Consider the following 14,194-nt stretch of genomic DNA (forward strand, 5'->3'; position numbering starts at 1 on the left):
CTCCACCCTGTTTACACTAACATCTCTACTCCCTCCACCCTGTTTACACTAACCTCTCTACTCCCTCCACCCTGTTTACACTAACCTCTCTACTCCCTCCACCCTGTTTACACCCCCACTCCCTCCACCCTGTTTACACTAACCTCTCTACTCCCTCCACCCTGTTTACACTAACATCTCTACTCCCTCCATCCTGTTTACACTAACCTCTCTACTCCCTCCACCCTGTTTACACCCCCCACTCCCTCCACCCTGTTTACACTAACCTCTCTACTCCCTCCACCCTGTTTACACTAACATCTCTACTCCCTCCACCCTGTTTACACTAACCTCTCTACTCCCTCCACCCTGTTTACACTAACATCTCTACTCCCACCACCCTGTTTACACTAACCTCTCTACTCCCCCCACCCTGTTTACACTAACCTCTCTACCCCCCAACACACACACACACATACACACATACACACACCCTGTTTACGCTACGTTGTCCCAACTCTTTGTGCCTTGCTTTTTCCAACCTAAACATCTTACTTCATTAGCAGGCTAATCCAAAAGTCAAGTCATTACTTCATTAAACTGAACAGGTGTCTTTTAATGTCCATTGATTTTCTTTAATACAAAGCTAATTAGAGCTAATAGGATAAAGGGGTTATTACTTTCGGTTATTGAACCATGCTTATCTGGGAGTCATAACAGTCTTTAGTCGCCACGGAAATTGTGCATCGTAATTCGAATTGGCGCGCACGTAAAGGAACCTATAGCATTGAAATTCGAAGAAGAGAAGACGGGTTCACACAGCCGTCTGACCCCCACCCCTCTCGTATTGAGAGAGAGAAATGGGCTTTAACGTCCACTCGACACAAACTTGGTCATGGATGTCGAAGTAGGGGGTGAGAGAGAAAAATGAGGTTTAACGTCCACTCGACACAAACTATGTTATTTCGGGACTAACATATGGTTCAATTTTATATGAATAATTCGCTTGCCTGTAGGGGTCTTTAGTAGTGGGAGGAAACCACATAGCTCGATAGGGAGTGTGTGGGAGGGTCACCCTCATAAAAAATTTTTTTTTTAAATTTCAGTTTTCTGTAAGCAGTTTTCTGTAGGCATTGTTTGCGGGGTTAAACCTAAAAATCACATTAATACACCTATTGCACGATATTGTGAAACTAGCTGACGAAGACAGCTCGGGTGGCGATTGTTCGATTCGGGGCTGCTCTGTCAGTATCTAACAAACGCATTTAGTTCGCGTACAACTTTTAAAAACCGAATGTCAGTATGGTATTTCTCACATAATTGGTTATCGCCAAAACAGAGTAAACTGAAAGCGAGTAATCTCGACTCAAACCTATAGTCTATAGCCTACTTACTACACTCGTCACTAGGCTTCCTATATTATTGTTTGTGGACGGTTTACTACTCAGTGATAAGCCTGCGCCGCAAAGAGAGGTCTCGCCTTTTATTATTAGTATAATGACTTCCTCATGTGCGGCAGGTTAGTTTGCTTCTAAAAACACTGTTTTCCGTTCCAAAAAAAACAAAAGTAATTTTCTACCAGATGACCATGGTTCTTTTCACCGAGACTAGATGACCTGGCACGTTCGGGCATTTTTATGCGCGAACTCTTAGGGTTTTTTTTACTGGCATGCGCACAGGTACTATTTCTTTTTCTTTTAACAAGTACCCAAATCGGGGATTTCGTGCGGAGGTAGTTCGGAGGTAAACAGTCTGTGAAGTACAACACTTGCCACTGTACCTGTGTATCGCTAATTATAAACCGAATGTGTGAATACAGTTCATACATATCACTCAAAAATTTTTCAGTACAAACTCAGTTGATTCACGCTCGATTTGCTACTAAACAAACCCATCGGTTTATTTTCTCAACAGTGTGACCCGAAGTGACCGCGGATTTATTGACCTCGTATGAACTTATCCATAGCTATATCCTTACACCGAGAGAAATTATCTAGTCTCGGTGAAAAGAACCATGGTCATCTGGTAGAAAATTACTTTTGTATTTTTTGGAACGGAAAACAATGTTTTTAGAAGCAAACTAACCTGCCGCACATGAGGAAGTCATTATACTAATAATAAAAGGCGAGACCTCTTTTTGCGGCGCAGGCTTATCACTGAGTAGTAAACCGTCCACAAACAATAATATAGGAAGCCTTAGTAATGAGTGTAGTAAGTAGGCTATAGACTATAGGTTTGAGTCGAGATTACTCGCTTTCAGTTTACTCTGTTTTTGCGATAACCAATTATGTGAGAAATACCATACTGACATTCGGTTTTTAAAAGTTGTACGCGAACTAAATGCGTTTGTTAGATACTGACAGAGCAGCCCCGAGTCGAACAATCGCCGCCCGAGCTGTCTTCGTCAGCTAGTTTCACAATATCGTGCAATAGGTGTATTAATGTGATTTTTAGGTTTAACCCCGCAAACAATGCCAAAATAGTGTTTTCACTGCTTACAGAAAACTGAAATTTAAAAAAAAAAATTTATGAGGGTGACCCTCCCACACACTCCCTATCGAGCTGCCGCTCGGTCTGCGCAGCCTCATGCCTGGCACATACTGTCAACATTGTATATTTTTCCGTTTCCGCCCTTCCCCCCCACAATATATATTTTACGGCTACGTTGCGACGGTACCAGCATACCCAGTTGTTGACACCCATTACATCACTCCTGTCTAACAAATCATAAAGCTGTGGTGTTACGGTGGCGGCATAGTATTTCACCGTAACACCACAGCCACTCTAACCATTCATAATACATCTAACTATCCCTTTACAGCACTTCACTCCCTACACATTTCCCCTCGTCCTACTTTCCCAAACGTCACAACACATCTCATACATCCAGTTCGCTGATTAACCCTTGTACCACGTCTACTGGATAATTTCTCTCGGTGTAAGGATATAGCTATGGATAAGTTCATACAAGGTCAATAAATCCGCGGTCACTTCGGGTCACACTGTTGAGAAAATAAACCGATGGGTTTGTTTAGTAGCAAATCGAGCGTGAATCAACTGAGTTTGTACTGAAAAATTTTTGAGTGATATGTATGAACTGTATTCACACATTCGGTTTATAATTAGCGATACACAGGTACAGTGGCAAGTGTTGTACTTCACAGACTGTTTACCTCCTAACTACCTCCGCACGAAATCCCCGATTTGGGTACTTGTTAAAAGAAAAAGAAATAGTACCTGTGCGCATGCCAGTAAAAAAAACCTAAGAGTTCGCGCATAAAAATGCCCGAACGTACCAGGCGCCAGGTCATCAAGTAAATAATTATAAGATATCTTCTGTAAGATTTGGAGAAAGAGAGAGAGAGAGAGGGGGGGGGGGGGAGGGGGAGAGGGGGGGGGGGTAACGTCCACTCGACACAAGCCAGGTCATTTTGGGACTAACATATGGTTCAACTTTATTTCAATAATGCGCGTGGACATGAGGTTGGACATGATTTGGAGAAAGAGTTGGGAGACAATGAGAAATGAAGATATATACAGTGGACTCTTGTGAATTCCGACATCGTAAGGAATCGACACAATATGCCGTATAACACAGCATGTCGGATTACTCAATTGCCAATCTCCCAAACAGAGTTGTCTTCCCTTGCAGACCAAACTATCTCTGCTAACGGCTCATTTGACTACGCCACCAAGGTTCTTGGTGTTGGTGGACAATGATGAACAATGCGATTTAAAAAAATAAATGATAATATATTTAATACTATTACCATATTTAAATAGAAATGGGTCACAATTGCAAAGTAACAATGTATTTACAAATATTACAGGGAACTATTTCGCGTAATATTACAGGGTTAAATGGTCGTAAATACGAACAGCGCATGTCGCCGTGCTAATTTTAGAATATAATACACGTGGATCTGTTTACCTTTATAATGCCATCGTAAGGCCTAATACATTTACACACAAAACATTCAAAATTAGACTGCTTTCTTTCGGAGGGGTGGTAATTGATGACATTTTCCCCTAAAATTGACTAAAACTCATCAAGTGTTTATAACGCCAGGAACTTTTCTGACCAATGTCATTTTCATCATGTAATTAATCACGTGACCAATGACCTCTGGGTCAGCCAGTGTAGTGCGTGAGCCGTGGGCAGAGTCGAATGCTGGATAGCGAGACTTGTGCGGAGAGTGCTCAATTGCCTCATTACCGGAAGTATGATACCGGAAGTATTATTGTACCTTTGCATACCGGGAGTTTTATTATAATGCACCCTCGAATAACTAGAACTTAAAATACAACGCTTTATGTGCATTCTGTTCGATCACACATTATGAACACAATAATATTTGTTGTTGTTTATTAAAGATTTAACGCCCAATACAATAAATATGATATTATGGGCAGGTTGATTTAATTAAACTATTTATACTTAAAGGGTTGAAAAATTGGTAAAAACACAAAAATAAAAGCTTGTAAATCAAAGAGTCACCTTTAAATCGTTGTCGTGGGAAGAGAGGGTGGGTCATCTTCTCTCTTTCTCATAATAAAGTTAAAACAGGAGGCCCAGTTGACTAATGTTTAGCGTCATCAATGTGGATAGAACAAAAAAACGTCATCTCGACAATTTATATTTAATGTCGCTGTATTTGACGTGAGAAATTCAAATCAAATACCAAGGGCTCTCTTAACAATAGATTATAAAATTATCAAGGTAATCAACGAAGACCGACACGTGTTTTATGCTCACAGATAATTGATTGATGATTGTTTGCCGGTTAACAACGACTGATTGAAGGCCGAATTATTCAATGTTAATTCAACGCCAATCGTGTGATGGGACCGCTGATTGGTGTCGTAATTCAGAATATTCAGAATACGGATTACTCAAAACTTTTTTGGTTGAAGTAATAAGGAAATAAACCATGGCGGATTTCACAGAATGTAGTAGCATCCAGATGTCATTCAAATTAATTTATTTTGTGAGAAGCTATAACTGTTTGAAGATGTAGCGTGGTTCGTTTATTATCGTATCAACGGTACTTGACAAACGAGGCTTAGTCTCGATTGACCATTTTATCATTATATCTCCAGGTTGTTCAAATCCATGTACATCTCGGCTATCAACGGTACTTGACAAACGAGGTTACAAATACAAATACAAATACAGTTTATTCAGCCTATAGTACAAGTAAAGCATGTGTAACAATCAAAATACAGAACCTATCTAAAGTGATCAATATTACAAACAAAACAAAATCCAATATTATAAATAATATGAAAATACATATTTATCGCATGTGCCGTTTATACAATTCTATATACACAGATCACAATATAGTACAGTATACTCAATACATTAATATTTCGGTTCTCACGTCTAATGCTAATTTGATATAAATAGCTAGATTTTTATATACAAATTCTGTTTTACATTGAAATAGTTTACGTAACTTATATTCAGAAGGGTTACGAGGCTTAGTCTCGATTGTCCATTTTATCGTTATATTTGTAGATATCTAGGGTGTTCAAATCCATGTACATCTCGGCCATCCGATTGTCTAGAGAGTTGATTATAGGTTTAGCATGTGAATAAAAGTTGCAATATTAGTTTATACAACATTTGAAGCCAAAATAAAAACCTACAATAGACAGATTTAGCCTCTTACATAAAGCATCTTTAAATATCCATTCCCTGTGCTTCTTTTAAAAATAAATCAGACCCCTGTACACATTGAAGTACACGTGAAGGATCCCTTGACAGTTGGAATTCGATATAAGAGTAGGTTCGTAGTGACGCTGTCCGGGAAAAAATTTTCAATAATAGGACACTGTAGGATGCCCGTCTTCATTAGCCCAGTCAGAGTAGTAATGCAAGAAGTTAAAACCCATTTAATTTGGATTTTTTTTTTTTTTAAAAATAAACCAACATCTCGGGATTTTCCAGAGTGGTTTCCCTTTATCATTAAGAAGGACGGCCTTGTTAGGAACAGTGTCTGGTCGTGCGGATGGAACAAAGAAAAGCAAGCTCCTGTGTACACGTTTGCGTTCAATAAAAAAAAAACCCTTTACAATTACCCCCACCACCACCATCACCCCCTGGATGGCGCATGCCATTAAAGAAGCCGCGGTGGTTCAGTGGGTAAGGGTTTGGCTTGCTAACGTGAAGGTCCCGCGTTCCATACAGGTGTTAGAAGCGAAAGTTTCTAGCAATATTACGCCGTGGTTCCTCCTTGACAATGATTCAGGACGGAGGGTATGGCAAGGGACAACGTATAGTCGTCCGGGTGGGACGAACAAACGAGGTGCCGTGTACACATTGGTGTGCACGTAAAAGAACCCTTGATTGTTCAATTTCGACATAAGAATAAGCAAAATCTCCGCCCACAGCACACGTATTAGAGTTTATTCAGCCAGCTAATTACCTTGTGCTTGTTGTTTTTGTCAAATATCCTTTACCTCTTATATTATTTTTGTTACTGTTATTTTAATCCATGTTGATGGTTTCACTATGAATTTTGTATATTGTCCACAAGTTTACTAAATGTCATTGTGCTTGATAACGATAAGAGGATACTTGTTGAAACGTCGTGCTTTTATAATAAACCAGTGATTGTATCCCATAAAAACCGTGTTCTGTTAGCACACGTACGTCCGTTTTCATCAGCCCACTCGGTGCAGAATAGTAGCGCCGTTGTCCGGGCAAAATTTTTCCTACAGCACATGACTGTAGTGTTTGGTAATTTGTAAATCTCATCGTTGCTTGTCTCTTTGCGAGCTTCCCGTGTGAACAATATTCCCCAAGATATCCGCTTTTTAGCGCTTCCTGTCAAGAGGCATTTCTACATTTCCGTTTAGTTTAGTTCTCTTATCTTTCAATGATACAGCCATTAAGAGATTCTTCACATCCACCCAGTCGACAAAGAGCAACGAGTTTTATTCGCTAATGAGTTCCCCAGTGATATATTACTACTTCCGGAAAGTTAATGCGCTGACCGATTTAGTCTCGGTACACGTCATTTCATTTGTGGGTCGAAGTCGGCAAATATTTTACTGGATAAAACGTGGTATGCGTTGATGATAGAAATAAAATGAAACGGGGTTTAACGTCCTGCATTTCAGCACCGACTGCTCTAATGCAGACGGGCATGCGTCATACAGAGTGGGGGTTGGATGGCTGAATGGTTACAGTGTGCGCGCTGTATCATAAATTCTGTCATTAAGTCAACTGGCGTGGTTTCGATTCCCCGGTTGTACATGACAAGGAGTTGGGTCGCCTGTCCGACCTCGTGGGTTTTCTCCGGGTCCTCCGGTTTCCTCCCACTGTTAAAGACCCTAACGTGTATAAGCGAATTATTGAAATAAAAAAATTAGATCATATGTTAGTCCCGAAATGACCTACTTTGTGTCGAGTGGACGTTAAACCTCATTTCTCTTTCTCTCGTCATGCAGTGTGCTATGAAGGAAATGATGCCCGGGCAGAGGCGGACATCTTTGACGTGTATGCCAATGTGTACAGGGGACCTCGGTTTAGATCACCCCATCAGAATGATTATAACAAGAGCACCACGCCGAAAAATCCCGATGAACGTTCTCGGTCAACGCCGGGTTCGATCACTGGAAATCCAGTTTAGCGAGCCAACGCCATGTACTTACCGGCCCCCGTGACTCTGGGGTTTATATAGTAAATGATATTGGATTGTATCAGATTGGAATAGTGTGTTCACGAGGCGTCCCCCCCCCCCCCCGTTTTCAATAGCCCGATCGGTACAGAACAGTAGGACATATTCTTTCATTTTCAGGCTTACGTATTAACGGACAGAGAAATTTCAGCAAGCCTATCTGAGGACGTGTGATTAGTAATCTAAATTTATATTCCTACATAGAGTCTAACAAGACCGAGAGAGGGGTTTAAACACGCATTATGCAAGAGCTAAATCTGATTATTGCAAGTCTTAATTTATGCTTCAGATGTTATAGAAATTATAAATTAGATCTTTATTTAAACAACAAGACCAAAATCAACTCTGTAGACCCACGGATGGCTCGGCTACAGCTTGGATTTAAATAGGATTTCACTAATTGATTAAATCAGATAAGGGGTAACCTGATGAAAATACGTCAGTTAGATCGGGGCTAAATGATAGAGTGTACTTAGCGAGGCCACTGCAAAGCGTTTCCGTATGCCATTGAAAACTTTACTTGATAATCGAGATATGTAGGTGGAGTTAACGCCTGTCAATCAAACGTTCGGCGACGGTGAAGACACATTTCGCTACCATTTCTAGGCAAATATTACAACGATGATAACTATGTTCAGAATAAAGTAATTTTACTGAATTTTTCAATATATTCTTCTTTCATCATCTACTTTTCATCATCAACTCTCTATAAAAATCTCCCATAATGTATCTTTAATATAGGCTATGCCTGTTCCCCAATCCCTATTCAGATACAAATCTCAATAAAAATATTATTTATAAAAAAGAACGACGTCTAGTCGTTCTGTGTGGGAAAAAACACGAGACTGGGGAAAGAAACGAGAATAAATAAAAACCGAGACCGGTAGTCCGGGGTTTTCCTTTCTTCGCCAGCATAACCGAAGTCGAGGACTTTACCTTGCTTATAAAACGCCTGTGTTTGCATGTACATAAAATGAGAATATCCCAGTAAGAAAAACCTTATATCATGTTTTCTTATGGAAAGAAAACCTACCTTGGAAGAATAACCCGTTACAGGTTTAAAGACAAACTTTCAGAAGAATAACCCCAAATTCCCCTGTATATATCTAAAGCCGCTCCGACTTTCAGAGACCACTGGTTATTCCGGGCGTAGAATATACCCAAACGATCACTGAGAGTTACCGTTATGGGTTTATAAATTAGGCGGAAAAAATCGAGATCTCATGTACATGTTGTCGTTCACGTGAGAGAAGGAGAGAAATGTGGTTTAACGTCCACTCGACACAAACTAGGTCATTTCGGGACTAACATATGGTTTAATTTTATTTTAATAATTCGCTTATGCGTATAGGTCTTTAGCAGTGGGAGGAAACCGGAGGACCCGGAGAAAACCAACGAGGATGAACAGGCGACCCTACTTCTTGTCACGTACAACCGGGGATTCGAAATCACCCCAGCTGACTCAATGACCGACCTTTTGATATAGCGCGCACGTGCTAACCATTCGGCCATCCAACCAACATGACGTGCACGTATAAGAACCCTTGAAAGTTGACTCTCTTTGAAGAGTGCGCGCAAACACAGAGGTGCCCGGGTAACATTTCCCTAGTCGAACACGGGGGTTTGGATGACCGAATGGTTAGCGTGTGTGCTTTGTATCATAAGGTCTGTCATTGAGTCAACTGGCTTGGTTTCCATTCCCCGGTTGTACGTAACAAGGAGTAGGCTCGCCTGTCCATCCTCGTGGGTTTTCTCCGGGTACTCCGGTTTCCACCCTCTGCTAAAGACCTCTACGCGCAAGCGAATGGTTGAAATAAAATTAAAATATATGTTAGTCTTGAAATGACCTAGTTTGTGTAGAATAACTTTAACACTCCCTCCCCCCCCCCCTCTCTATCTCTTTCTGGTCTGGGTCCCCTGCTAAAGACCGCAACGCGCAAGCGAATGATTGAAATGAAATTAAACCATGTTAGTCCTGAAATGATCTAGTTTGTGTCGAGTGGACGTAAAACTCTCTCTCTTTCTCTCTCACTCTATCTCTCTCTCTCTCACTCTCTTGTGACTATAAGCCGGCGGCCTTGGTTCGAGTATTGTTGTTTCTTTTTGTTATTAATTGTTGTGCTGTCGTGACCAGCTGTGACGTTTCTCTTTACCACGATCTTATCAAATAAGACAAATTATAATTACTGTTGTTTACCTTGACTGGCCCAGACGTCATTTCCATAACTGTGATATATTAATGGACGGATGTAATGCAAGAAGTTAAAACCCATTTAATTTGGATTTTTTTTTTTTTAAAAAATAAACCAACATCTCGGGATTTTCCAGAGTGGTTTCCCTTTATCATTAAGAAGGACGGCCTTGTTAGGAACAGTGTCTGGTCGTGCGGATGGAACAAAGAAAAGCAAGCTCCTGTGTACACGTTTGCGTTCAATAAAAAAAAAACCCTTTACAATTACCCCCACCACCACCATCACCCCCTGGATGGCGCATGCCATTAAAGAAGCCGCGGTGGTTCAGTGGGTAAGGGTTTGGCTTGCTAACGTGAAGGTCCCGCGTTCCATACAGGTGTTAGAAGCGAAAGTTTCTAGCAATATTACGCCGTGGTTCCTCCTTGACAATGATTCAGGACGGAGGGTATGGCAAGGGACAACGTATAGTCGTCCGGGTGGGACGAACAAACGAGGTGCCGTGTACACATTGGTGGGCACGTAAAAGAACCCTTGATTGTTCAATTTCGACATAAGAATAAGCAAAATCTCCGCCCACAGCACATGTATTAGAGTTTATTCAGCCAGCTAATTACCTTGTGCTTGTTGTTTTTGTCAAATATCCTTTACCTCTTATATTATTTTTGTTACTGTTATTTTAATCCATGTTGATGGTTTCACTATGAATTTTGTATATTGTCCACAAGTTTACTAAATGTCATTGTGCTTGATAACGATAAGAGGATACTTGTTGAAACGTCGTGCTTTTATAATAAACCAGTGATTGTATCCCATAAAAACCGTGTTCTGTTAGCACACGTACGTCCGTTTTCATCAGCCCACTCGGTGCAGAATAGTAGCGCCGTTGTCCGGGCAAAATTTTTCCTACAGCACATGACTGTAGTGTTTGGTAATTTGTAAATCTCATCGTTGCTTGTCTCTTTGCGAGCTTCCCGTGTGAACAATATTCCCCAAGATATCCGCTTTTTAGCGCTTCCTGTCAAGAGGCATTTCTACATTTCCGTTTAGTTTAGTTCTCTTATCTTTCAATGATACAGCCATTAAGAGATTCTTCACATCCACCCAGTCGACAAAGAGCAACGAGTTTTATTCGCTAATGAGTTCCCCAGTGATATATTACTACTTCCGGAAAGTTAATGCGCTGACCGATTTAGTCTCGGTACACGTCATTTCATTTGTGGGTCGAAGTCGGCAAATATTTTACTGGATAAAACGTGGTATGCGTTGATGATAGAAATAAAATGAAACGGGGTTTAACGTCCTGCATTTCAGCACCGACTGCTCTAATGCAGACGGGCATGCGTCATACAGAGTGGGGGTTGGATGGCTGAATGGTTACAGTGTGCGCGCTGTATCATAAATTCTGTCATTAAGTCAACTGGCGTGGTTTCGATTCCCCGGTTGTACATGACAAGGAGTTGGGTCGCCTGTCCGACCTCGTGGGTTTTCTCCGGGTCCTCCGGTTTCCTCCCACTGTTAAAGACCCTAACGTGTATAAGCGAATTATTGAAATAAAAAAATTAGATCATATGTTAGTCCCGAAATGACCTACTTTGTGTCGAGTGGACGTTAAACCTCATTTCTCTTTCTCTCGTCATGCAGTGTGCTATGAAGGAAATGATGCCCGGGCAGAGGCGGACATCTTTGACGTGTATGCCAATGTGTACAGGGGACCTCGGTTTAGATCACCCCATCAGAATGATTATAACAAGAGCACCACGCCGAAAAATCCCGATGAACGTTCTCGGTCAACGCCGGGTTCGATCACTGGAAATCCAGTTTAGCGAGCCAACGCCATGTACTTACCGGCCCCCGTGACTCTGGGGTTTATATAGTAAATGATATTGGGTTGTATCAGATTGGAATAGTGTGTTCACGAGGCGTCCCCCCCCCCCCCGTTTTCAATAGCCCGATCGGTACAGAACAGTAGGACATATTCTTTCATTTTCAGGCTTACGTATTAACGGACAGAGAAATTTCAGCAAGCCTATCTGAGGACGTGTGATTAGTAATCTAAATTTATATTCCTACATAGAGTCTAACAAGACCGAGAGAGGGGTTTAAACACGCATTATGCAAGAGCTAAATCTGATTATTGCAAGTCTTAATTTATGCTTCAGATGTTATAGAAATTATAAATTAGATCTTTATTTAAACAACAAGACCAAAATCAACTCTGTAGACCCACGGATGGCTCGGCTACAGCTTGGATTTAAATAGGATTTCACTAATTGATTAAATCAGATAAGGGGTAACCTGATGAAAATACGTCAGTTAGATCGGGGCTAAATGATAGAGTGTACTTAGCGAGGCCACTGCAAAGCGTTTCCGTATGCCATTGAAAACTTTACTTGATAATCGAGATATGTAGGTGGAGTTAACGCCTGTCAATCAAACGTTCGGCGACGGTGAAGACACATTTCGCTACCATTTCTAGGCAAATATTACAACGATGATAACTATGTTCAGAATAAAGTAATTTTACTGAATTTTTCAATATATTCTTCTTTCATCATCTACTTTTCATCATCAACTCTCTATAAAAATCTCCCATAATGTATCTTTAATATAGGCTATGCCTGTTCCCCAATCCCTATTCAGATACAAATCTCAATAAAAATATTATTTATAAAAAAGAACGACGTCTAGTCGTTCTGTGTGGGAAAAAACACGAGACTGGGGAAAGAAACGAGAATAAATAAAAACCGAGACCGGTAGTCCGGGGTTTTCCTTTCTTCGCCAGCATAACCGAAGTCGAGGACTTTACCTTGCTTATAAAACGCCTGTGTTTGCATGTACATAAAATGAGAATATCCCAGTAAGAAAAACCTTATATCATGTTTTCTTATGGAAAGAAAACCTACCTTGGAAGAATAACCCGTTACAGGTTTAAAGACAAACTTTCAGAAGAATAACCCCAAATTCCCCTGTATATATCTAAAGCCGCTCCGACTTTCAGAGACCACTGGTTATTCCGGGCGTAGAATATACCCAAACGATCACTGAGAGTTACCGTTATGGGTTTATAAATTAGGCGGAAAAAATCGAGATCTCATGTACATGTTGTCGTTCACGTGAGAGAAGGAGAGAAATGTGGTTTAACGTCCACTCGACACAAACTAGGTCATTTCGGGACTAACATATGGTTTAATTTTATTTTAATAATTCGCTTATGCGTATAGGTCTTTAGCAGTGGGAGGAAACCGGAGGACCCGGAGAAAACCAACGAGGATGAACAGGCGACCCTACTTCTTGTCACGTACAACCGGGGATTCGAAATCACCCCAGCTGACTCAATGACCGACCTTTTGATATAGCGCGCACGTGCTAACCATTCGGCCATCCAACCAACCTGACGTGCACGTATAAGAACCCTTGAAAGTTGACTCTCTTTGAAGAGTGCGCGCAAACACAGAGGTGCCCGGGTAACATTTCCCTAGTCGAACACGGGGGTTTGGATGACCGAATGGTTAGCGTGTGTGCTTTGTATCATAAGGTCTGTCATTGAGTCAACTGGCTTGGTTTCCATTCCCCGGTTGTACGTAACAAGGAGTAGGCTCGCCTGTCCATCCTCGTGGGTTTTCTCCGGGTACTCCGGTTTCCACCCTCTGCTAAAGACCTCTACGCGCAAGCGAATGGTTGAAATAAAATTAAAATATATGTTAGTCTTGAAATGACCTAGTTTGTGTAGAATAACTTTAACACTCCCTCCCCCCCCCCCCCCCTCTCTATCTCTTTCTGGTCTGGGTCCCCTGCTAAAGACCGCAACGCGCAAGCGAATGATTGAAATGAAATTAAACCATGTTAGTCCTGAAATGATCTAGTTTGTGTCGAGTGGACGTAAAACTCTCTCTCTTTCTCTCTCACTCTATCTCTCTCTCTCTCACTCTCTTGTGACTATAAGCCGGCGGCCTTGGTTCGAGTATTGTTGTTTCTTTTTGTTATTAATTGTTGTGCTGTCGTGACCAGCTGTGACGTTTCTCTTTACCACGATCTTATCAAATAAGACAAATTATAATTACTGTTGTTTACCTTGACTGGCCCAGACGTCATTTCCATAACTGTGATATATTAATGGACGGATGTTTCTGATCAATGGCTGTGTTCTTTAGAACGTTTATCGCCATTAAGGAAATATGTGATATACTTAACGTAATTGATGGTACGATCTACAAAACATCTTAATAAATGAAATGAAATGGGATTTAACGTGCCAATCAATCTGCTTTCAAACACAGATCATATTTCGTTTCGTTTTTTTATAGTTCAAAATTTCGTTTTACTTGTCTTTACTAC

This window comes from Patella vulgata, chromosome 4 (assembly GCF_932274485.2).
Source record: "Patella vulgata chromosome 4, xgPatVulg1.2, whole genome shotgun sequence".
Classification (NCBI taxonomy): domain Eukaryota; kingdom Metazoa; phylum Mollusca; class Gastropoda; family Patellidae; genus Patella; species Patella vulgata.